General features: G+C 45.9%; 1 protein-coding gene and 1 long non-coding RNA gene across 2 annotated transcripts in view; both read right to left on the minus strand.

The window, feature by feature from the left end:
• Window positions 1–15,681, minus strand: part of LOC135391296 (uncharacterized) — an 84,560-nt gene extending 68,879 nt beyond the window's left edge. The window contains exon 1 of the mRNA XM_064621511.1: window positions 15,616–15,681. The gene's annotated coding sequence lies outside the window, so the exon portion shown is untranslated. The remainder of the gene's footprint in view (window positions 1–15,615) is intronic.
• LOC135392786 (uncharacterized) lies at window positions 8,306–10,257 on the minus strand. Its single transcript, XR_010422222.1, has 3 exons — window positions 9,827–10,257; window positions 9,515–9,655; window positions 8,306–8,834 (listed from the first exon to the last, which is right to left on the minus strand). It is a non-coding gene; the product is annotated as an uncharacterized LOC135392786 (long non-coding RNA).
• Window positions 15,682–26,087: the final 10,406 nt, after the last annotated feature.

The raw sequence follows: 26,087 nt of genomic DNA on the forward strand, positions 1-26,087 counted from the left end.
TATGAAGATAGCGGGAAAACACTTTTTCGTTTCTTTCTCATGCATAATCCGTTAACGTGATGATGCACTGTGAGGATAAGTTTCTCAGTCAACTTGATGCCAATCTAGCATCGTTCTACACATATCTCACACAGATGTTGCTCAAGGCAGGGGATGCCCTTTGAGCCATTTGTGCCTGAAACTGACACACAGTCAAAATAATAAAAATCAGTCAGTCAAATCAAGATTGTTTCAAGATATAAATAATGCGCTTATGAGTTGTCCCCATGCTAATGTCGCTGTTCTGCGCTTTATTGCAAATGGCTTCCTTCACCTATGGGATAGCGTCCTGTGTGTGAATCACCTGGTGCGAATACCAGATGGGGTTGGGAAGGTGCACATACCTGGTCACCTGAATCCAGGAAAAAACACGGGTTGACCCAGAAACGGGTTATTGTTGCTGCCTGGACGGAGAAGAATTCCTCCGATTCAGAGACTAAACCCCGGGCAGCGAAATGATTGTCTTGTGCGGAGATAGGGACTTGGAAGCTGTGCGCAACTATATAACGAGAGCAGCACACAGATAAGATAATTAAAGACACGTTCATGCTTAATTCATTTAGTTACGTATTTTATTTTCAATGTCTGTCACACGTTGCAGCCACACGCTGTGGACGTGAGGCTGGCAGGTCAAGTTAGCGCTCGAGCAGAGCTCCCGTCGTGACGAGCCATCTTATGCTTGTAAAAGCTTAATTTGGTGTGTGTGTTTCTTTTCTTTTTCTTTTTTGAGACTGTCTACGGTTAGTTTGTACTGGTTCAAGTTTCAAGTTCGTTCGGGAAAGATTGAGGTGGAAACGAAAGCCACAATTTTCGCATCGAATTTGTCTGCAGACGTCCGCGCGTCCCATGCCAGCGAGACAGGGAGGAAAGAGAGGATTTGCGGAACTAATACTATTGGCCAGGTACCGAAACGCATTATTGATGGATGTTCATGCACTATGTATTGTGGATGAATGTATATCGCCACTAACCAGCAACCGCCTGCGGGTTGTAGTCGTCTTGAACACAGGCAGGTCGCCGGTTTACTCCTATTCCTAATCCGGGCTTCTCCTCCCGTCGACCTTCTTACCTCCCATCGCCCCCATGGCGACCCAGATTTTTTGGCCGTTACGTCCATCGTGTCGTTACATCCATCATGCTGTTGCGTCCAACGCGTCGTTACATCCATGCCGTGCTATAACATCCAACGAGCTGTTATATCCATCGTGCCATTACGTCCATCGATGGATGTAACGACACGATGGATGTAACAGCTCGTTGGATGTAGTGGCCCCATACCTGTTCCCAACGGGTATCTTAACAGAAATAACATTGCTGGAATGACAGAATGAACATTGCCTTATCCTGCGTCGGATATCTTTTATAGTGTTATGGTTTTACGAAATCGACGTGGTATTTATCATAGATCGAGAAGTTACCCGTCAAAAAGCACCCGTTACGAGTTTAGTTACCGGGTGACAAACGTAACTAAGTTAACAACGAAGTTCTTCAGCCAGAAATGTAACTCGCAGTTACGGAATTACTTTAAAAAAAGAACGAGTTACTTCCACGTTACTTCGGACAAAAAATAGCACAACACAGGTGCAGTGCGCGTCAGCAGTTGAGTTAGACCTTGAGTTGCCTGCGGAGGAGTGCAACGCGCTTGGATTTCATGTTACTCCCTGTGGGCGCACAATGGTTCACCTTCATTTCAATGGCACCGGTTCTTACTTCCTGAATAGAATATTGTCGTTGATTGAATATCACGTTTTATGGCATAAAATGCAATGAAAGGACCAGAGAGAGCAAGAAAATATGCGGACGTGAGTGAAAAGCGAATTAAAAGTAACTTGGAACTTAGCTTAAAGGTCAGCTCCGGAGATACCCTGACTTCTTGAAACTGTAACAATATTTTGGAAGCCCATATCAAACTGTGTCTGAGACCACCCTTCATTTCCACAAAACAGCCCCATATTTTAAATAATCGTAAATTAACCATTTTGAAACAGACATGGGGGCCGCCATTTTTATGGCGGCGGCTGCTCATGCGGTCTATACCGCTGACGTAAGTGATATCACTGTTCTTCAAGACATCCCTCCCTCTCTACGGAGCATCCGGGAATGTAGACAGGCGATGGTGTCAGGGAGCGTCTGCACGATCGACGTAGGCTTCTTGATTGCATCGTTTTTTATTTGTGGGATGATCTGCCAATGCAAAACGCGTTGTTGATACCACTTGTGCAGTTAGGATTCGTGCAATTATGCTGTCGCGTTCCGGCAAGCGGCAAACTGGCTAAGAACACAATTAACGTCACGTATCGTCAACCGAAGTGTGCTACGCCTACATACGACAGATATTTTATTCGCATTGTAGGTATCGTTGATAAAGTAAGTCAATTCATTGCTTAATTGAAGACTTCTTATTGAAGACTCTCTTATTGTTACGGCTCACCACTGCTGCATCACTTGCTGCTTGCATGTACTTGCATGAGCAATACTTTCTCGCTCTCGAATGCCTGGCGTTTGACGTTACAGGAACAGTAATCACACTTCTTGGCATTGTAATCAGGTGAACGAGTTGTATTTGGCAAGCCATGTTATCGTATACACACTGTAGGTACGTACGTAAGAATTTGGAGTGAATGACACCTTTAGTACAGATACTTACAAGGGCATACGTGGCTTATGAGAGCTCAAGAGCAGCACAAAAAGAATGAAAGGAAAAAATAAACGAAAGAATATACACTGCACAGTACAAGGACACCGTGCAAGCGTAATTATCAGGGATGTCTTCGCACCTTATTTCGGCTGGTTTACTAGTCCAATGCAGCCATGCGCCAACACATTAACCAACCATAAAAAAAAAAAAAAATACGTGGATGATGAGTTGCTTGCATACGTCATCTACACCATTATTACATCTGGATCTGCATGCTGGTTTCAGGAGCCGAGTTACTTCTTGTACCAATGCACATCTCCATACATTCCATAGATACTATAATTTTACACGTAACATTGAATAGACCATAATTTTATTGAATACACAGAGATCATAAAACTAACTGACTGCCCCGCATAATCCCTCGCAACAGGTAAACAAGTACACTGCAAGATGGACAGAATACAGGTGCAGTTGATGTGTTCTGTGGTGAGTCTTAGGTGCAAAATGGGGTCATTCCCCACAAACCAGTGAAAGGGGTTGCAACGCCATCATCACACATGAACATAAAAGCTTCTTTGTACCAATGTATGTTTTACAAACCAAGGTGGGAACAGTGTGTAGAAAATTGGCACCTTGAATAGCGAAACTCAAGCAGCTCTGATGTCACAGCCCTTAGGGCTATCAGTGGAATTGGCTGTAGCTCTGAGGTCTTTGGTATCTGCGCTTTAGTCGGACATCTATTCGAGGGCTTTTATCTCGCAAAGTATGACACATAAAAAAAAGGTTGATCAGTATCATGGAGCGCAATGCATGATGCACCCATGATGTAACAAACCACATCTATGAAGGCGTCCGGACCCCTTTAATTTTTCCCTGACACTTCATGTAGTTCAAACGGCTAAGGAACCTGGAGTACCATTTACTGTGTGCACGGAAATCTTGTGTTTGTTTCCCCATCCCCTACGCTTCTACACAAGCCACCGATTAATAGTGAATGAGATGCCAAAAAGTAAAAATCCTAGGCATGAGACTGGTTGTACACGTTCACTGAAGCCCTTCTGTTGTCCACTTGCATTTAATGCCTTGCAGAGTTGTCAGCATTGTAGTGACTCATTCACAGTAACTCTTGGGGTGAGCTTGTGTAGTCTCTTCCTTCTGAGTCAATTGATGTTCCGAGGCTGGAACACATAGAAAGGACACACATCCTTCTGTTTGGGGGCTCATGAACAGCCACCGTCCACAGAGATCGAGCAGAGCGCCAGTAGGCTCCTGGACATACCCTGACATGAAAATTAGCCTTATTAGAATTCCGAAAACAGACAGAACCGGCTTGTGCAGTAAAGGAGCAATGCAATTCTCTGTTTCAGGAGTTTTCTCACACACATTCCTCATGTGTAGATAGAATATGTGACACACACAGATAGTGTGGAAGTGGTGCTGTGATGTCTTAGATACATGACCCAGAAACGACACTGAGGCACGGCAACTTTTAGTGCACACAATGGCGGGATGTCTTTCAGAAGGGGAGGTACATCCACTATCCCCCACAACACTTCAAATGTTCCAGTTCCTGTAATTGAGGAATGCAGGACAATTGCTTAGTAATCACTGCTCGCTTGAAATACTGTAAATCACCTTCATGGGGCCAAAGCTGCTTCCCAATGTCTTGATAATGCACATCTTGCATGGAGACCTTGATGTTCATGAATATGTGAAGCAACGTTATGATCCAAATATCGATGATATGCCATAGTATCGTGAGCCATTTTACTAGAACCAGGTTTCCATTATCATTGCTCGTCTATGTGCGCACACATGTGCATGTTTACGATACTGTGACACCATTATTATAGCACCAGATATTGCTTCACCAGCGCTGCTGTATGTACCTTTTTCCTGGGGCCTAAGCAAGGAGAAGCAGAAATTATAATTATACGTGTTAAAGGTCAGCTACGCCGATTTCCCGATGTGTTGAAACGGTTGTGATATTCAGAACGAGCACATCCAACTGCCCCCGATACACACCTTCGTTTCTCAATTTTGTCTTCCTATTACGAAAATTAATTCATCAAAGAAACCAAAACAAGCCATGGGCGCAGCCATTTTTGTGACGTAGATGGGATAAACCTGCTCCATCTACGTAGATAGAGAATCGTGCGTCTGATTGGATGAAAGCTGAGGCTTTCTCTGACTTCCCTGGCGTCTTCTCCCGTTTGCGAGGAAATCCAGTTATGGCCGCCGGCTACGATGAGCGTTTCGTCCGAGGTAATCCCGAGAACTATTGAACGATGGAAACAACAACCGCGAACTCACCTCAACATCATTTTCAGCGTGAAATTGTGATTATGTGCTCGAGAACTTCGCAGTTCAACCGTCCAGCTGCCATTCACGTCAACCCGATTGCTGCTTTTACTACAAGTGCAGGAATGGGAGCGATTGAGCAACAACGTGAGACTTTGTGATCGTTTGAGCACACACCTGCAGAGGACTGGTCTTCAAAGAAAGAAGGCCGTATTTCTGCCCATGCACATCGTGCGATTGCCAGGCTTGTTACACGAGATACATATATTGTGCAGCATCATAGCGCGACTGCAATGAACGACGTAGGAATGTATCGTGACCACTCGAACTGCATTCGTTGAACCATTCGTCGGTTATATAAAAGTGCTCATTAGAGTTGCCCCGCACAAAAACTGTTGGATGTAGTTTTGTAGTGTGTTGTTTATCACGTAGAGCGCATCGCGGCATGTAGGTCGAGAGCCCTTATACGTATTTATACGTACGGGTCGATCTCATATTGCTTTTGAGTTAGGCATAGTGTCTTCAAATCAGGGTATGTGTACCCTGTTTGCTGGGCCCATCAGATGTTATTAAGGGTAGTGCAACATTTCCCACTTCTTGAACATGCTAACATTGCCAGAATAAGGAACATTACACTGTGCTGTGTATTCCACACTCAGTTGTCTCGCGACGTAAACCCCCAATTATTATATTGGGTACTCCACATGTTCACCAAGTCAGCACTTCCCATATCCTATTTTTTTTAAACATGTGCTTAAAATTGCACAACTGCCACTCAAGTAACTTTGCCACCAAATTAGTCAGTGACAAAAGGTACATGCACTTTATCACAAATTTAATAACCTTAGTGGAAATGGTGGATGGTGTCCTCTGCCTGGTACGGTGCACTTCATAGCAAAATACACAATAGTCCAAATGTTTTTCTTGTCCACAAATGCCCTGTCAAAGCTGAAAGACTCTTATCAGAATGGGGAAGCGGGCTTGCTTGTCCAGAGAAACAAATATGAAACTGCAGTGCTCAACGTAAATAACTCCATGCTCAGCAACTAAGGCTGGTGATGCCGAAGACCTAATATTTCTAGGTTAAAAGGAACAAAAGAGAAAAGACCACTGCGGCATATTAATGTTGTTTCAAAAGTATAACACCACAAAATTTGTGAGAGGCAGTTGGTGTATTTAGTTATGTTGGTCGCCTCCTGCACCAATTTTTAATAAGATTCAAATGCGTTGCTACCAACCAGGACCTAAGCCTGACATATGATCTAATAATAATAATAGTATCTATCTATGACCTATATGGACCTTCACCACTAGTTTGGTCTAGGCTTCACACGTGGCTTCTAGTGAAATTCGAAGCTGCTCTGTAGAGCTGACAGGAGACTTGCAGAGTAGAGAATTTATTTATATTTTCCAAAGAACATGTAAAAAACAATGTGCTGTACCAACTGTATTCAAAGAAATACAAATATACTTTGTTTGAGCTATGTGCATATTAGCAGATTACGGGTGACCGATGACACACAATGGGCATCAAGGGTGAGAACACAAGAATACTACCACTGCAAGCACTGTCCTGAAATTCTAAGTCACCATTTGTCAGAAAGCAATGACCACACACAGCCTAAGGATCATATTTAGCTCCTTCCATTATTCTTTTTATTGACAGCATGTTGGCTGCCATCCAGTCCATGAAAGTGACCCTTATCGTTGAAAGAACGGTTCAACAGCAAGCGAGCTGGTGATAGTGTTCATGATGGCGAAACCTGAAGAGGAGATACAAGAAGGGACATAAACACGCTATGTTGAGACATTGTGTATGTCCCTTCCTATCCCTCGTCTCAGGGTTTTTCGCTATGGACCTTCATGATGTTTCCTTCCAGAAACTTGACATATTTTTATGTAGAATTGTGAAGGTACAGCTAGGTGCTGTTAGCAAATCACACAGTACTTTTCTTGAAACAAGAATCCATAGAAGGTACACAATCATCTTCAGCATTGCACACATCTATGGGACATGTTAATCACTTTGGAATGTCACAGACAGGTCATGGAGGCCGGCACATGATTAGTGGTGTTGAACAAACAACTATTTGTCATATTTTAGGCACAAAAAGCAGTTTTGGCACCTGCATGTTGAGACAGATGTATCTCTACATACTTTGCCATGACACAAATATATGAAGCAACAAATGTACTCTCTAGTTCATTATGGTTATTAGTCAACACTGCCAAGAATGTGGGAACACAGTCTTTTACCACCTACACTCTTCAAAATGACCTTCACACATGACACATTGTAGGTCAACGAGACTCCAGAATGATGTCCTGTCCCTCCTCATTAGCTGAAAACATTTTTCTACAACCTTGCATAAGGGGAAGTTAGTACAAGAAACGCACACATTCCTTTTTTGAGCAAATTAGTATTCAGAGCGTTACCATACTGTGGTAGGCCTGCAGTGCATTACGTGGTACAGCACACACTGTAAAAAATTTCACCGTAGAACATGTCCCCCATTCTAATGACAGTCTTCTCCAGTTTTTCAAACTGCCATTTCCCATAGTGCTCTATGGTATGACACAGTATTTCTAAATCTTTACTGTAGTTTACTGGTTGTAGCAGAAAAAAGACATCACTGTTCTCGATCACAGGACGCAAGGCATAAGTGCTATACGGAAACAGTACATGCTGCTCTCTAGCAGTTGTTCGTGTTTGGACATGGTATGGTGCATGCAGGGTAAATTCCATGGTTAAAATATCCAAACGTGAACAACTGTTAGATTACATGATGTAGAATGCTCTATAGTACAGTAAAACCTCCAAAGTCTGACACCTCCCTACCTCGGACAACTCCCCACGATTTCATTGCACGGGCAGGCTCCCATTGAAACTACATGGGGACGAAATTCTCTATGTCGGACACCTCCCTATCTTGGAAGTAGGATAGGGTTTTCCCTGCAAAGTCGGACAAAACCCTGGCCAAATTACCTCAATATCGGCCCATCTTTGCACCAAAAAGACCCAAAATGAGCCAGTGGCCTTGACTTTAGCCCCTTTTTTCCCTATACTGGTCACAGCATTTTGTTGCTTTAGTTTTTAGAGTCCAAAAATAAGTGCTGTCAGTCTACATTGTAATTCTTTATGTGAGCACTTGTCTTCAGTTTGTCTAGAGCCTTTGAACGAGCACTGCACCAAAGCTATCAGAAGTGGGCTGACGCTTCAGAGACAAGTCCTTGCTGCTCGAAAAGCTCCAGAGGTAATGCCATTGAGTAGAATCTGAACGGAATTGAATATACTAAAATCAGTAATAATTATCAGTGAAGAGTGGGTAGAAGTACCACTACCAGGTACCACTAAGGACCTTAAATTGAAGAAGGGGGACATTTCTCACAGCTGTGATCTCTTCCATTTTTTGTTGCCGTCATATTCTGTAACTCGGACACCTCTATAAGTAGGAGACGCTTCGGCTGCACCGCGGGTGTCCAACGTACGAAGGTTTCACTGTATTTGTGTTCCGTGTCACGTGACCACGAACAATATATGCTTTTGCTCATGCTGCACAGCACAGGCGAATTGAGCTGCATGTGAGGATAATAACATGAAACCCGAGGCGCGGAGGAAAAGGCATGACTTTACGGTCCCTGTGTCAGTTGTTTCATGTTGTAATTGCGTACCAGCTGGCCTGTACCTGAGAATAGGTTTGATGCATTGTACGCGCACCATACACATGCAGTATGTGGTGTGTTGTGATAGTAATGCCACTGCCAATTGAAGAATAATGCTCCAGGTGGATTGTTTCGGTACAATCTTGAACTATGCATACCAAGGGGTAGGGCATCTGCGTGACAGGTTTACCTGGAAGTAAGAACGTAAATGTTAGCTGAAGTCATTGAATAATTAACATTATCAATACACTGCTGCAGATGATACGAACAATAGCACACATGATGCTCCGATATGTTCTGCAGGAATGTCTCTGTACTCACAATATTAGTACAGCAGCTACAGAAAGGCATAAAACAAGTTTTTGTATACATGATACCACTTGAATGCAACACAAGCTTCTGCTGCACTGCCAGAACACCATGGCGGACAGATTTACCTTACTTCACCTCAGAAAAAGTATGCACTGTTGCACACATGATGCTGTTTGAATGTCTCGAAAAACATAATTTATGACCAAAAGACATCAACTGGAAGATTTCGATTTACCTTAGTCAAAACTGAGAAAAAGTATGTGCTGTTGCACACATGAAACTGCTTGAACTGCCCTCGAGCGCTCTGGAAAAACACCTTATTTGTGACCAAAATACAACAGCTGAGCCAACATTGAACTTATACCTTACTCAAAATACACAAGATTTGCTGCCGTGCATATGATACGATGACACTGCTTAAATGTACTCTGAAAGCGCTGCCACCTCAGGCGTGGTTGCTCTAAGCTAGCGAGCAACAGCAAGGGTATACGAACACAAGAAGTCGAGCACAAGTGATGGAATGCACTTGATTAATCAGAAAATGAAATGTCTCAGTACCAGGTGTCACTGTTCCGTCAACAAAAACAGATGAACTTTGAAGGGGCGTCTGGTTGGCACTGGTGACAGCCATCAGCTTGAAACCCAGACGGTGATAGTTGAGACGTGGAGTGCAAGCTTTTCGGTGGTGCCAGTGATAGCCTGCGAAATCATTTAACAAATAACGCAATTCCAAATCTGTACTGAGAATACACCCGCTGGGGCGTAATCTCTAAAGGATGAAGCAGTAACCGACAGATAGCGTATTTTTCTCTTCTACGTGATGCAATTGGAACCGCATGACTGACTTGTCTAACATATTACGCGTCTTACCTTTATCTGCTGCCTAGTCCTGCCCCTGCAATCTCCTGCTGCAGATAAGGTTGGCACAGCATCCCGGACGAGACATCTTCGGCTTCTTGTGAAACAAGTTGCGCATTGCTTCCGTAACATTCGTATGAGCCAGATGAACAGATCAAATCGCTCCTTTCGAAGGTGGCACCCAGTCGGAGTTGTAACCGATTGTTGCAGTCAATAGATTTCTCTTTCGCCTTTCGGAAAATTGTGGTTTGAAACATTGGAACTGCATGCTGAAGTGTTCTTGCAGACGGGAGCAAAACGCTCACACATTCTCGGCACGCAGCACAGAACACGAATCACACCAGGAAGTCTGTACTGCCCTAGCAAATGCTTTGCAGTCGAATGAAGCAAAACTCACGTTCCTCGTGGGTTTAGTGAAGTCCAGAAATATACTGGCTCCCTAATAGCGAACTGTTTATCACTTCCCCAATGTGAATGTGCGCAGCAGACGGCTCGGCAGAAGAAACTGGCCGGCTTGGCGGAAGAAACCAAGCCAAAAGTCATGCCAAGCCGGAGCGCGGGCAGACCACGAATGTGTCGTCGACACAGGGTTTGCGGGCCACAAGACGGGATGTCAGTGAAACTAAAAATTCACTTTTTCGGAAAACCGCGAGGAGTTTGGGATAACTATTTTGCATACATAATCAGTGTTCCCTTATGAACACATCGTGTGAGTACCATTCCATTCTGTGACACTCGAAAATCGGCGTAGCTGAGCTTTAAGGCTAACATTGCTAGGAAATGTGCAAAAAGCATCTACATATTTAAGCTACAAAATGTGATCAACAATTAAAAGCATAGCTTGCCCCCAACTGTACCCCTTCTAATAGGAAATATGTTGTCAACCAATGTACACAGGCTGGACAGCATACATGTGTTATGACGGTGTGCTACAAAGGAAATGTGGCCCTCTTGCAATGTGCCATGTGTCAAAACGATGATTCACAGATAGATCAGTCTTTCTCATGACTTCACCTATTTGTGCCAATCTGTGATGAGCGTGCTGACCGTCATCCCTTGCTGGTCAAGGTACTCGAGCACCTTTTGAAGGCCTGCGGTTGTTGGAGTCAACTTTATTAGTATAGAAGGACACAATGGAATTTGTGGCACGCAATAACTTTACATTACATCTTAAATACAAACATGAAACTTGAGCCAGTAAACAAGCCAAGAAGAGCCAAAGCGAAAGCTGAGCGTGACGTCAGCTATTCAAGCGGACGATCAAACGGCAAACCAAAAAACAGATTTAGCAGCAAATACAGGGTATTCGGCCAAACTATTTTGGAAGTACATTCAGTAGGCATCAACCTTTGTGCCTGCTAGTTTTTGTTGTAATCTGTGACAGTGAGTTTCCTCCGGAGCTGACCTTTTAAGTTACTTGCATCAAGTTACCTCAAACTCTGGTATTGATATATATGTGCGGGCGCACGCGCGCGTGTGCGTGTGCGGGTGTCTGCATGCGTGCGCGTGTGTGTGTGTTTAGCCCTGTGTTTGTCATGTTCACGAGGGTGTCCCTGCGTGTGAGCTTGTGGGCGTGGAAGTTGCCAGTGTCGTGACCCCCTGTCGTTCTGTCGTTGCGGTGCTGTGGTTAATTGTGAGATCTTTTATATTTGTATATCTGCATATACCATTCTTGTACAAATCATAAAGCGCTGAATTGATTGTTCTGTCCAGCCAACAAAGATTCATCGTTATGTTTTGACTGCCTCTTGCTGGGACTGAACATAAAGAGAATGCCATTGCAACCTAATGTATATATTTGTCATTACAGTCGTATATTGAGCACACTTGTCATCTGATATGGTGCACTTGACATCACAGACGTCATCATTGCACAAATAAAAGGCCACACTTTAATGTCATTAGAATAGATCAAGCCATTCAGACTCTGTCGGTTATCGAGACCGCATAAACAAAATACAACGATATTCTCCTTGATGTTAAAATGAACTAAATACCTCGTAAAGAGGGAGGTCTTATCCTGGTTTCAATAACGCTGTTTCAGGGTAGAGCAAACATACATGGACCAAGGCAAATACACACAACAACAGCTGCAACATCAGCTACAAACAAGTCCATGCAGATATTTGAATTGTTGAGTTGATAAGAAAAGAAAAAAATGGAGAAATGGGCACTCATTACGAGAGCCGGCTACTCCAGATCACTTAGGAAAACACAAATGGCTATCTACAATAAAATCAATGGGTGACAAACACTCTCAGTCAGTCACTCACACACACTGTCCACACACACTGTCAGTCAGACCGTGTCCACCAACTTGGAGTCTGCGCAAAATCGCACAAACGCCTGCATGGCGTGAAAGTGATGGTCGGGTGTCCAAGGGCCCAGAACCTTAACGACATCAAATGGTCTGCCATCCAGCCGAGCTAAGGAAGCTTGTAGAGATTGTATGTGCTGCTGATACCGTGGACAGGATAATAAGATATGTTCAGTGTCCTCAACAGTTCCACAGGTGCCACAGTTGGGTGAATCCGCCTTTCCAAGCTTGTGAGAAGGCTGTAGGGCACGTTGAGGCGGAGCCGGTGGTAAAGTGACGCAAACGGCCTAGGGAACGATGTCGGGAAAGTAGAGACAAGCTCCGGGTCAACGGGGTGAAGCAGCGAGGCGCGAGCCCCGCCAGAGAGCCACTGTGCCTCATCCAGTTGGCGACACAAAGCAGTCAACATGGCCCTAACGTCAGACTTTGTGAAATATATGAGCCGTGACGCACGCTTCTGATCTGCTCTGCGTGCCGCAGCATCAGCCGCATGATGCCCAGGTATGCCGCAGTGTCCTGGAATCCATTGAAAGAACATGTCGTGTCCAGCAGCCACCGCCCCTGCGTGTAGTTTTACAACATCAGCAACTACAGGGTTGCAGGCACTGGTAGTTCCTGCAGAAACAAGGGACTGCAGAGCAGCCTGGGAATCCGAGATAATAACCCACTTGGTCCGTGAATGAGCCGACGCTATATATTCCATAGCCATGAGCAGAGCGTACAGTTCAGCTGCTGTCGACGATGTCGCATGGGACAAACGCACTCTACTTTCAACACCACAGGCACGTATGACGAAGGCACTCGTCGATCCAGTCTTTGTAGTGGAGGCATCTGTGTATACTACCACTCGGTCTTGGATGTTATGTGTTAAGTCGGCAGTCAGCTGCCGCTGGAAACAGATAGGTACACATTTCTTCACAGAGAGATTCGGAACCGTCAGCCTCACCCTCGGGATCGCCATACTCCAGACAGGAAGCGGTGACTTGAGCCGCTTATGTCGGGGTATAGTACCACGGTATGGTTGGAGAGCTTGTGAGTAAGAGGAGCACCACCTCTGATGCATAGCCTGAACTAGGTAGTGGCGATTATGCCGCGTAGACCAACGGGCGAATCGCCGAAGCGACTCTTGCGTCCGAAGGGCTGCCAGCGGTGGTTCCCTGGCCTCACGCTTCGACGACGCTCCCCACCGGGTGCCGCTGATGTATCGCATTACATTAACAATAGAGTCAGTCTGCTCCTTGATGTGCTGTACTTCTGCAGACCACGACAGCGATCTGTCAACGACGATCCCGAAAAAGCGATGATGAGTGACTCTTCGCAGACGTTGCCCGTTGACTTGAAGATGAAAGTCCTTAAGACGTTTTCTTGTGAAAGGTAACCACACCGTCTTTTCGTGCAAGATGTCCATTCCCCTCTCACTCAGAAAGTCAGCAACTATGTCGAGAGCATTCTGCAGACGCGCGCACAGCGCTGGCCACTGCTTGTGCCACAATTGTGTTTAATTGAATGTGTTCTATTTGTTCAAAGTGATATGCTATTGAGCAAACACTTTTACGCACCTGGTCAGGGACGTGTCTATTTTTCCGTGTTCATTCTTTATAAGATTCTCTTTTGAGCTCATATTGGCATTGTAATCAATTTCACTTCCATTATCATCATACCATTACATGCCAAACCATCACTATCGCCAATGTCTAAAAACTCCCCACAGGCTTATGTCAAGCTATAATGCGCCGGCTGCCAACAGCACATCGTGCGCTACGCTTTGTGAAATCACTCCTTATTCAGGCTTTTAATTTAGGCTTCTTGTTCGGAAGGAATTTCCATGGTGATGCAGTTGCAGTATCACTTCACTCTGGCACAACTTTAACGGTGAAATGGCATGAGAGGCCCACGTGACCTCTGCTTGTGGCCTCCTCTCCGTATTATTTTTAGTCCGTCCAACTCCGACCTCTGCTTCTTCTTTGGCAAGGCTGCCATGAGAAAGAGAATTGCCACTTCACAATTGCGCAAATTAATTTAATGAATGATTACTTCAGTAGCTCAGCTGTATGGCTTCTTTTTTTTTATCTTTCCAGTTATGCTACAGTTCTCTGACTGTTCCCAGTTTTCCACGCTTTCCTGTATTGCAGACATCCCCAAATACCACATGGTAAAGCTCTTAAAAATTTGTGCATGTGGCCCATGCATTTGTGCACTGCGTTATGCAGTTATAAACATGACCAGAATTCAGGGACACCTGCTTTGATGCAGGTTCTGCCTGATTGCAGAAGAACACGTAGGAAAGCCAACCTGAAAGAAAAGTATGAGGTGAGGAAGAAGGAAGACGGAAAGAGGCGTGGGCAGACGAGAAAGGGAACATAAGATACCGCGCGCGGAGCGTGGCTATCAGCAGCAATTGCCTAACGTAACGCAGAATGAAACCGTAATAATCAGCTCTGATAACTTTTGCCAAGCCTTTCTTTCCTGTACTGCAGCTCATAATTATGGGCTGCTATACTCGTAGCGTGTGGAACGGGATGACCGGCACTCGCAAGGCTGGCTGGTCAATATCCATTTTCGTTCTCTCTCTGGGAAATGTGGATTCCGTCGACGATGAGAAATGTGCGTCCTGGGGCGACTTCTAAGGGCACTGTGCCGGTGTATGTGTGACAGCGTCGGAGGAAACCTCAGAAATTATACTACCATTATGATAGGGAAAAAAATTATACTCTCTGGGCTACGAAGACGAATTCAGCAACTGCACTTCACTTTGTTACTTGTACCTTGTTACTCTGTTATCACTGTATCATGCACTTCAGTTTGTTCTTGGTCTTATCATGAGGACATATCAATGCTTAATTCCAAATTTTGTGTGTTACAGTCTCTTCCTGTCACCATCAAGAAGGTTTATCGGTTACCAACACTCACCAACTCTCTCATCTCTCACATTACCAACACCCTACCCTAAAAAGGTGAAAATAGACAAAAAAACAAGCGGAAGAGTGCTTATTTTCAGAACATCTATAGGTGGCAGCCAAAAAGTGATTGGTAAACCAACCTACGAGATAGCGTCGGGCCTGCGCGCTTACGTCACCTATGGAGGCCTTTCCAACTTTGCGATCTGCTTCGAGCTTTCTTCTCGTTCACTCTTTCGTGATGTTTCCCGCAGATAATCGCCATTCTCCTGGAATTTTTGCGGGCGTCTAAATCGCTTTATTGTGGAATGGGATGAACATGGTAGAACATTTTAGCAAACCGTTCATATCGTGGCTTGCCAGTGGATAAGATTATGAGTCTTACATAACTGCAAATTGGCACCGACAAGCATGATAACCTTATAAAGGGTCTGCTAAAACTGCTTTTATGCGCTTGCTATTGATAACCTGAAATAAGAGACTTCAACTAGCAAGCAACGACAGTTATCGCAGTCCCATATGAAGACACTGTATAATATGTGAGAAGCGGTAAAGAAAAACGCGGATGCAAGTACAAGTTTCCTCACCCGTCGGAGGCACTGTAATGCTTAATCAGCAGTCTCCGTGGGACGTGCATGACTTGACATGACAGGTTGATTAAAATCCATGGGAAGCCTTGTCAGTGAGGACGAGAGCACATTGTTAAGGATGAACAAATAAAATCTAAAAAGAGAAACAAGAATTTTGACCCCACGCGCCTTGCTGTAGTCATACTAGTCATTTTTTGTCGTAGTGCCTAATAATAGGCTATCCAGGATGAAAATTGTGATGCTTTTGCCTTGCCGTAATCTTAAAACTCTCTTCATAAGAAAGAAGAAAGGCATGACCCTCACATCGAACCAGGGAACATGAAAGCTAGAACAGACATCTGCATCACTGAACCAGCAGCCCAGAATGTTGTCATCGTGAGAGACCAAGACGCAACCGCTTTCGAACGCACACTCAGCAGCCGTTACTTCTTTCGCCGTGTAAAAAGAAAGAAAAAAAAAGCTACTTTTATAATGAATCTTCACAATTCCTGAAAACAAGATGAACGCGCAATTCCAGATTTGTAGAACACAACCCTGAGAAGTCTAGTCAACAAGAATGGAAACAGTAGTACTTTTTGTGCCTTTAAAGAATATGCGAAACTGCCTTATCGTCGAGCGTTGGACGAGTTCGGCAGCCTCTTTTTCCTGTCGTTCTCTCACTGTCAACCTTTGACACCACTGACATCACGCTGTTCCTCAAAACATGGGGCACCCCCGCTTCCTAGCGTCCTGGTCGATATCGTCATTTTTCGTTTCTAGTAAAACGTACACACTTATCAAGCAGCAGAATCTGTGATTTTATTCTTCTCATCCCCGAGGTAATACATTGGTAGTTTTATTGTGTGATAGTTGTCACATGAAATCGCGAACTGCCTTGGAAGGTGTTGAGCAGATCAAACGAGATAATGACGGAAAGAAGATCAAAGACGGCATGTTTTATGATAACGTAGACTGCGAAACGGCATCACTAATTCCCCTCACGCTTACTTCTGGGGACAAACCGGGCTGTTCCATGATTTCAGACATAACCTGATGTCAGTTGAAAAGGGGTGACACTGAGACAGGGAGAGGAGAAATTGGCCGCAAAACCCGCACAGTGCTCAATTATTTTGTATTTTCGCACATTTTTTAATAGAGCACAAAAAGGCGCTGTCATGTCGGTTCTTGTGGGTAGACCCTCCAGGGTTCTACCCTACATCTTTGCAATTACGCAGTCGACGTATTTTCATTAATTGCAAAGATTAATTAGGAAAATTAATTAACGGCTGCGCTATTTACTGATACACCGCCACCATTGAGTATAGATCCCGTCGGGAATAGATATATTCAACGACTTTGGCAAAAAAAAAAAAAAAAAGGACAGTCAATCGCGCATTTAATAAAATTTAGTCGGTCTTACGTCACGTATCCTGTATATATGACAATAAGCACGCGTGTATTTTTAACATATTGATTATTTTAGTACCTAGAACGAGTTAACCCGTAAGGACATTACGGCCTTGCACAATGCTGATAACGAATGTTTTGGCGAGTTGGGGAATAAAGCAAGTTTAAGCCACATGTCGGAAATTTATGCTAAATTATTGACATGTATTTACACTGCAAGAAACACGCGTTGTAGTTTGTTCATCTTAATTCCCTTTACCACTAGAGCGCGTCAAAGTGGACCCGCATAATTGGTTCCGTCGTCACATCGATCTCGAATGAAACTTTGATGAGTTGCGCGTTCACACAGAACAAAGGACGTTTAAACCACAAGTTCGAAATTCATGTTATACGATTGACAATCACCTACATAACAACAAACACGCGCGGCACTGTGCAAAACGGAGATTCCTGTAACGGTGAAGTAAGTCGGAGTGCAATGGATAGTCATCTACTATTCACCTATTAAGTGCACAGGCGATCTCAGAGCATTACCGCAACTAAATCAAACCGAACAGCATGCAGTATGACATAGAGCCAGTACGGCATTATTACGCCCAAACTCTGACGCTCTCGCCCTGCCGTTACTCTCATAACTCCCTTTAAAAAAAAATATAGAAAATACATGAATATAATAATAATAATAATAATAATTAAAAAAACACTAAGCCGGCCGCAGATCGAACCACGGCCCCCGAAACCAAAATCGTCACAAATGGGCCAACACCGCCCGTTGCTGCCACCTTCAGGAATGAAGATAGAGACGCTTCGCAGGCCACACTGAGCTTGTCGACGCTTCTTTTGTCGTGGGAACAACATTGGAGCGGTCCACAGTTGCGCACGAAGTTGCAAAGTGTGAGAGACAACTTGCAGCTTTCATGTCTGACGTGGGCATTTTCTGCAGAACCCATTGTTTTGGCCAAGTACGAGAAAAATAGCACACCAATGCATTCTGCCACGAAGCCAACACGGCGAAAATAAGTCCTCCAGGAACAAAACTGTGACGTTCTTGCGCTTCCATTCCACTTGTACGCCATCGAAGGGCCTCTCACAACAACACCCATGTGTGGGCATTTCTTTCTAAAGCTCGGGCTCAACGGATATTCTAACAAAACCAGATGGGATGCATTGCTTCAATATAGGGCAGCGAGTACGCCGGTAAAGCCAACTTTAACAAGCCGTGTCGCGCACTTCTGGGAATGCTTTTGGAAGTTATTATCAGCGTGTGCAATATAATTACGCGAACATGCACTGTTCTGTTGTGAGATGTTCTAAAACCGAACGGCAAACCGAACGGCAAAAAAGTACACTGCTAAAATTTTCTCAAATACGTTAACACAAACGAATTCATCGAACAGCAATATCTTAATAATTTATATGACACGAAATAACGCTTCAAAATTCGTGTTCCGCCCGCGGGCGCATAATGTACCAACCATGCTCTCAAAATTATATCTAACTCAAGAAATGAGGTCAAAAGCAGTTACTAAATCTAAATAAGAAGAGAAAAATTCAACTGAGGCGTAAAGGTAACTTCCCTGCTACACACCGCTGCAATGCGGAGAAGCCACTCTGACTGTTTCCGAAGTTTGGCATCTGGGCCAAGTTTGCCGTACAAGGGAACCGCAGACGATTGAGCGACTCTGGCACTTCTTCTAAATGTTGCATCTAAAGGTACCCTACAACGCATATACACGGGAATATTACAGTGCATCATACATTACCAGAGATATTAAGCGATGAAATCGTTTCCTGCGTGAAAATCCCCATACCTCCCATGTATTCACGGTCCGAAAAGCGGTATGTCTGGGGAACCAAAGGTATTTCATGTATAACGATATTTTTCGTTTGTATAAGCTTAGAATAGATGTGTGAACGAGCATTCTCGGGAATATTTCGATACCTTGGATAGAACAGCTGCTACAGCACTTTTCTATTGTCTTGGCGGCAAGTTTCACTGAATGGTCACGAGAGGGCGCAAGGCGTCCTGTCCACAAAAGCTGGGAATGCTGTACAGCTTTGTACTGAGCGATTGTGCTATTTCTTGGGAAACAACACAGTGGAATGCCAAAGCAAAGTACACCTAGAGGTGCTCATTCTGGCATGAATTCTCGGTGCCACAGCAAGCAGCAGCACTGATGATTGTCTGCTTGCTTTTCTTATTGATATACTATACTGTGTAGGGTATACTGTGTATATACTGATGTATACTGTACGGACAGTGAGTGGAAGTCTGCAATGGACAAATGGATGCAATGCAAATGAGCATATATAAAGAGAAGGGTGCAACTTGAAATCAGGTGCATCTTAGCTACAGTGTGCTGCTGTTATTTTTTAGGGTATACATGATTGTATATATCTTTTTTCCACATTTTCAGTTGTCGTTTGAGACACTTTGGCAGTTGTCACTTTGCAGAAGCCGACATATTCATCTAGCTGTGTCAGCACAAATTTGCACAACTGGACAGTATATTATTGTAGTGAGCACGGTGTACTGCACCACCAAGGACAAAGTCTGGGAACAGAAGTGTGGGACACTGTATAATGTGCAGCAAAATAACAGACGCCTTTACATGGCTGACTACCTATCTTCAATAAGTAGTGATGAACATGCGATGTCTTCTGGAAATGAATACATGAAGTATAGGGGGCGGATGATTTGCAAGATAACAGCACCCAAACAAAAGGCGGGAGGGGGAGGGGGACTCTAAAAAAGGGGTAGTGCGAGGTTTAGAAGAAAAGAAGAATTCCACAAACACAACCACAAGATTCCTGAAGATATTGGCTTCTGTTGATACACTGACATGTTCTTCGTGTGTTTAAGCAGGGGTAGTTATGTTGGAGATGTCATGGCATGTCATAAACCTAAGTTAATACCAGCCGCATATTTCTATATATTTCTATTGACGACCTGCATACATGAAACAAAATAAACAAGCAGGTGGAGGAATTTGGTTCCGGTCATGCAGTGAAAGTAGTATGCATGAGATGCACATGTTCTCCTGGTGACTATGTGAAGGAAGGAAGCTTTAATCTTTCCAATTGTAAGTGAGAGCCGTGTCTTGCATTGTAACAACATTCAGGCACTCTTTCCTGTAGGCTTTCGAGTGACAGATTCATAGATGTTAGAATCATTTGTCATGGTGCTGCTCCATGCACTGCTGTACAATTAGGGGGGGAAGTGCGATTCAAGGCAGAGGAGAGGTATCATCCCATGGAGCTCTGCGGCCGTGGACGACGTGCGATGAGACAATCGTGCGCAGCCCTCAATGCAGAGCTCAGGGACGAATTATGCACACGTGGATCCTGACTCATTTGTAGACGCATCCGTGAAAATGCACACTTTGTCCCTTTGACTCTGCATTACCTGAAGAGTTTGCCGACTCACCACACTTGACGGCACGAACTTTCTTCCCGTAAGACCCGGTACTTTCGCGAACACCCTAGGCTGTAGCAAAGTCCAGGGAGGGCTGGAGTGCAATGGCAAAGGCTTATGCCGGGAGACATAAGTGCGGCACGGCATAATAGCTTGATGGAACCTCGAAAAACTTCGTGTCGAAATAGCTAGCTCTTGGGAGTGGGTGCCGGCGAAATCTCGATGTTAGTCGAACGTAATGGCGAAGCGATTCTTCCATCCGTAGCATAGGAAGGGGGGGGGGGGGCTGTCTCGCCTCGGCTACAACAGCTCTGGGCGCTGCTCTGGGATCTCCAAGCCAGATCTTGATGCTCTTTGCCAACGCACGCTCTAGAATCATTCCCGACGACGGCGCTAAATCATGAAGAACTGGGAGGTGGAACGTGAGGGGAGACCGTACCAATGCAGTGTGTAAGGTAAGCATTGATGTACATGATGATCCCCATCGACAACCTGCCAAAACCCGTAGGATATTGGTACGAGCATGCAACTTGGTCTTGAGGCTTAGGACTTGAGGTCTCCATGAGAGCGAACGATCCACGGTGACTCCAAGGAACCGGTGATGCGTAACTTGTGACATAGCATGTCCATTTACCTCCAGCTGTAACGTCGGCAACGTTTCCGCGTGAACGGGAGGAAGACTGTCTTTACCGGAGAGACGTTCATCCCCCGCTCTGTGAGAAACCTCATCACCAGGTCAAGGGAGCCCTGCAGCCGGGTCTGCAGTGCCGGCCATTGCTTCCCTGAAGTCCAAAGGCAGGTATCATCCGCATAGAAACTGATTTTTACTCCCTGTGGCAGCAACTGTGGCGTGAACGAGAGTACTACATTGCAGAGCAACGGGCTGAGGACATCACCTTGAGGCACTCCCGTTTCCTGTGCATGATAGTGGCTGTCACTGTTGCCTGTGCGCATGAACACCTTGCGATCCTGCAGATATGCCGCAATCCAACGAAATGAACGACCAGTTAAACCCAGCTTATACAACGAGTGTAGCACATGCACGTGTATGACACTGTCATAGGCACTCTTAATATCAAGGAAAACGGCGACCGTTAGGCGTCCGTTAGCCTGTTCTTCTTCAATACTTGTAACTAGGTCGAGTATGCAGTCCATTGCTCAGCGGGACTTCCGGAACCCTGCCATGCAGTCCTGAAGGAACCTGTTTGACTCCAGGTACCATTCGACTTTGTTGAGAATTAAACGCTCCATTATCTTGCACAGGCAGCTCGTCAGACTGACCGGGCGGAAGGAACCCAGCTCTCGTGGAGACTTGCCTGGTTTCACGACATGATCTGCGACGTCTTCCAGGATTCGGGGAGGACACCTTCCCCCAGCTCTTGTTGATCAATTCTAACATCAAGTTCAACGCCAGAGAGCCAAAGCTGGCAATCGCTTTGTAGGTAATCCCATCCGGATCCGGTGCAGAGCGTTTCCTACACCAACGAATTCCTGCTTCCAACTCCCATAGCGTAAAGCTGTGTCCACTGGACCATTGCTGCTTCCATGAATTGCAGCACTTAACTCTTGACGTGCCTTGACCACTGACTCGACGCTGACATTGCTAGACGATGCGGCAGATGGGCTGAGAGCTAACTGACAGAACTGATCCGCTAGTGATCGTTCGTGCAATCCGCTGTGCAGTGCGAGAGCCTGAAAATGATTCACTTGAGTAACAGCGATGCACAGACTCTTGGAAAATCTGCCAAATCCGTGTAGCCGGTGTGGAGGGAGTTAGTGACGCACATAAGCTCCTCCACGACTGACGAGCTAGCCGCGCCAGATGACGTCGGATGATCCCACGAAGTCTGCAGGCTTCTTTGTAGTGGACGTACTCCCCTGTTCTGCGGAACATTCTTTCTGCTCGCCGACGGATGGAGCGAAGTCTCTCGAATTCAATGTCCACAGCATTATTTCGCGAAGGTGCAGTGATTGACTTCGTGACATGGTCTTTGCATTTGGCTATTGGAGTGCTGAGCTCGTCAAATGAGGTGACACTGTGCACCTTTTCCTCCATCCCATTTTTGAACTGACACCAATCAGTAACTTTACCCTTGCGCGTTAGCATTTGTCCCTGAGGGAGAGAGATTTGCACAGGGACATGGTCACTTCCCATAGCATCGTAGCTCACCATCCAGGACATTGGACGAGGAAAACTGCGCGAGCATTATGAAATGTCCAAACAGCTGCTATGTGTCGGCCCAGGAAAGAATGTCGGAGATCCATCATTGAGCGCGGTGATTCTTCTACTACGGTACACGGTACATCTTCTACTATCTTTTCTAACAACCTTCCGCGTCCGTTGGTATGCTCGCTTCCTATGCGCATTGAAATCTCCGCAGACAATCTACGGTTCTGCTAGCGATGCAAACAAGTCCAGGAATTGTTGCTCAGTGATTGCAACACAGGGCGTAGCGTAGCTGCTTACCACAGTTATCTTCCGGGATCCCAGAAGAAGAGAGCACACGACGTACTCAAACTGATCATCCGTGGTTTCGATGAGGTTATGCGCAATATTCCTCCGTATGCAAAGCATTGCGCGGCCGCTGCCCCCGGGGCGTTGAGACTGATGAATAACATAGTTCGAGATACGCAAGTGCCAGGCACTCGTGGTTCGTTCAACGCTACCACCGGAAAGGGATGACGATGCACAAACTTTCTCAGATCTCCTAGCTTAGAGCAAAGCCCATTGAAGTTCCACTGAAGAATCGTAGTTTGAGGACACTTATTTTCCATTACCAGTATAAAGTACAGCAGCGGTGTCAACACGTGTAAGTAGTGACTCAAATGCCAAAAGCGCCTGAACTTCAGGTAAATTTCTCATGTGCGGCATTCGCGGTGAATAGCCTTCAGCCATTGCTCCCTGCGTTCTTTGTCAGCGGAAAACGAAAATACATGGATTGGATTGGATTGGATTGGATTGAAAAACAAAGACAAAAAATGCGTGGACTTTCGGGCCTGTATCATAGTCGCCCTTGCACTTGGGCGCACTGCATCGTTCAGGCATCTCGGACGTCGAATACCTTATGCGCTTGTAAATTAACGATCGCGTAACGGTCAATGCAGTGTCACACGTGGTAGAAACCCTGGTAGAGAGTCCTCGTGTCCTCGCCTGGCCATATGATGCCCGGTCGCCGGTAATGGGATAACTGATGGTTAAGCGGTGTGGGCTCAATTTTCGCCGCCGCTGCTATACTTATTTAGAGACTGCCATGTTTATGATGTAAGTTGAATTTGTGAGTGTATCATGTTTGTTCTTTCGCGTCTGTACAACCATCAACACAGCTTACCGTGAACAAGCGCGACCGTTCGTCAGCATCAAATCGAAGTTCGAATGGAGCTGCGCTTCGCCTTCCCGCAGGCCGGACGGGATTGTGTGACGTCACGGCGCGGGGGAGTGAAACGTGGAGAGGCCCTCTCTCGTCTAGGCGCATGGTGTTGGCTGATCGCACCTTCCCCAAACATCATCACCCTCTCCCTCTCTACGACGCATACGTCACCAACTTCGTCTGCAGCGCTAGGGCGTCTCGTCATTTCTCCAAAAGATGCCTAACGAGTAACGACGCCGGCGGCTGCCTCGACGACTGCGGTGTACACAGCAGTTTTGTCCAGAGCTTGACGACGGAAATTCACCAAGACTGGCCCCGTCCACCGGATGTAATGGACCGCGACTTCACTCTAATCGAGCTGAAGACAGCGTTGGAACTTGTCAATGTGCGATCGTCCCCGGGACCAGATAAAATCACCTATGCCGCACTGCGAAACCTTGACGGGCGGTCACTCCAAGCTCTCCTTCATGTTTATAATACGTCTTGGCGACAGGGATCCGTACTATCTACCTGGAAGGAGGCATTAGTTGTTCCCATCCTGAAACCAGGCAAGCCCCCAAATGCCCTATCCTCCTTTCGCCCTGTGAGCCTGACAAGCTGCATGGGAAAACCGATGGAGAGAATGGTTCTGCATCGGCTCGACTGGTGACTCGAAAAGCAAGGCGTGTTCCCTCAAGAAATGACTGGATTTCGTCGCCACCGAAGCTCCATGGATCCAGTTCTCGACCTAGTATCTACAGTCCAACATGCTCGTGCTGATAGGCGGATGGTCGTATCGGTTTTCCTGGACATCAAGCGCGCATATGATACCGTCTCGCACATTTGTGTGTTCCACGCCTTGCGGTTTTTTGGAGTATCTGGTCGTCTCTTCAGCTGGCTCAACGATTTCCTTACGGACCGAACTGTCGCTGTCCGCACATCCCACGGCCAAAGTCCTAAGCATCCTGTTCATCAAGGCGTACCCCAAGGAAGCATTCTGAGTCCTACACTCTTTAATATGGTAAAGACAGGTCTAAAATCGATAATTCCTCGCATAGTAGCATTCTCTGGGTATGCCGACAACGTTGCCCTTTGGACAGTAGGCAAGTCACGACCAGCCATTCAGCGCCGTTTGCAGCTAGCCTTAAATAATGTCCATCTGTACCTCACGCGACTTGGAATGGACCTTTCGCCCGAAAAGTGCGTCGAGCTCCTTTCACTCACAATGTTATGAGAAATTTCCCTCTTTGGGCAGGTGCAAAGAAGCTCGAGCCTGTACGTTCCCGTCGCTTCTTTGGTGTGGTCTTGGACTCGAGCCCGCTGGGCTCGCCAGATTAAGCACCTTGAAACCAAAGTGCAGCGATGGCTTCCTGCAATGCAACATCTTTCTGGCTTATGATGGGGCTGTGATCAGCGCTCCCTTCTAGCCCTTCACGCGGCTTTGGTGAAGGCGACTGTGCTTTACAGCCTTCCAATCTTGCACAGGATTTCTACAACGTCGTTAAATACCCTTCGAAGCCTGTTTGCCCGAAGCCTGCGTCGCTGCCTTGGAGTTCCAAGAATGGCTGAAAAACGGCAACTCCTAGCTGAAGCTGGTGAACTCCCGGTGGAGGTCCTCCGTGAGCGTGAACAGGCTCGACACTTCCTACATTTGCGTGCGCACATTCCCCGTCACCCACTCTTCAGGAAAATCCGATACCGTCCCGAAATTGATTTCCATTCAGCGCAACATCTGCGCTGAAAGCAATTGAAAATTCTGGCATCCGAGGCTTATCCGCACCGTTGGTTATGGATGTGTTAATGGCTTACACCCTGCCTACGAAGCAGGGCACAGGCTGGTTCTCCAATGCGTTCCAGCCAATTGCGGTGTCGAAGGGAATGAACAGGCCGACAGCGCCGCAGAAGCAGCTCTCTCGTCTCGGAGACGGACGTGTATTGTGCTGCTGAGACGAGATCGTCGGTCCGTACTTCCTCCCCTTGCGACTCCTCTGGCTACCCGCCAACGGACTGCTGACATTCTCCCCCCAACCATGCTGAGCAGAGTTGACCCAGCGCTCGCTTTCCGCATGCATCGACATATCTCTCGTCAAGATGCCGCATTAGTTAATCGAATGCGCCTCGATGTGGCTTTTACAAAGCAGTAGCGTTACCGCTTGAGGCCAGTTGAATCTCCCCACTGCAGTCACTTTGGTGCTGCAGAAGATCTAGAGCACATTCTTCTCCATTGCCCACACTACCAACCTTCCCGAACCGTACTCTCCGTATCCCTTAACAGCTAGACTCTCGCCGCCCCTCTCTCACGAAATTGCTTTGTCCATGGC

This window comes from Ornithodoros turicata, chromosome 4 (assembly GCF_037126465.1).
Source record: "Ornithodoros turicata isolate Travis chromosome 4, ASM3712646v1, whole genome shotgun sequence".
Taxonomy (NCBI): Eukaryota; Metazoa; Arthropoda; class Arachnida; order Ixodida; family Argasidae; genus Ornithodoros; species Ornithodoros turicata.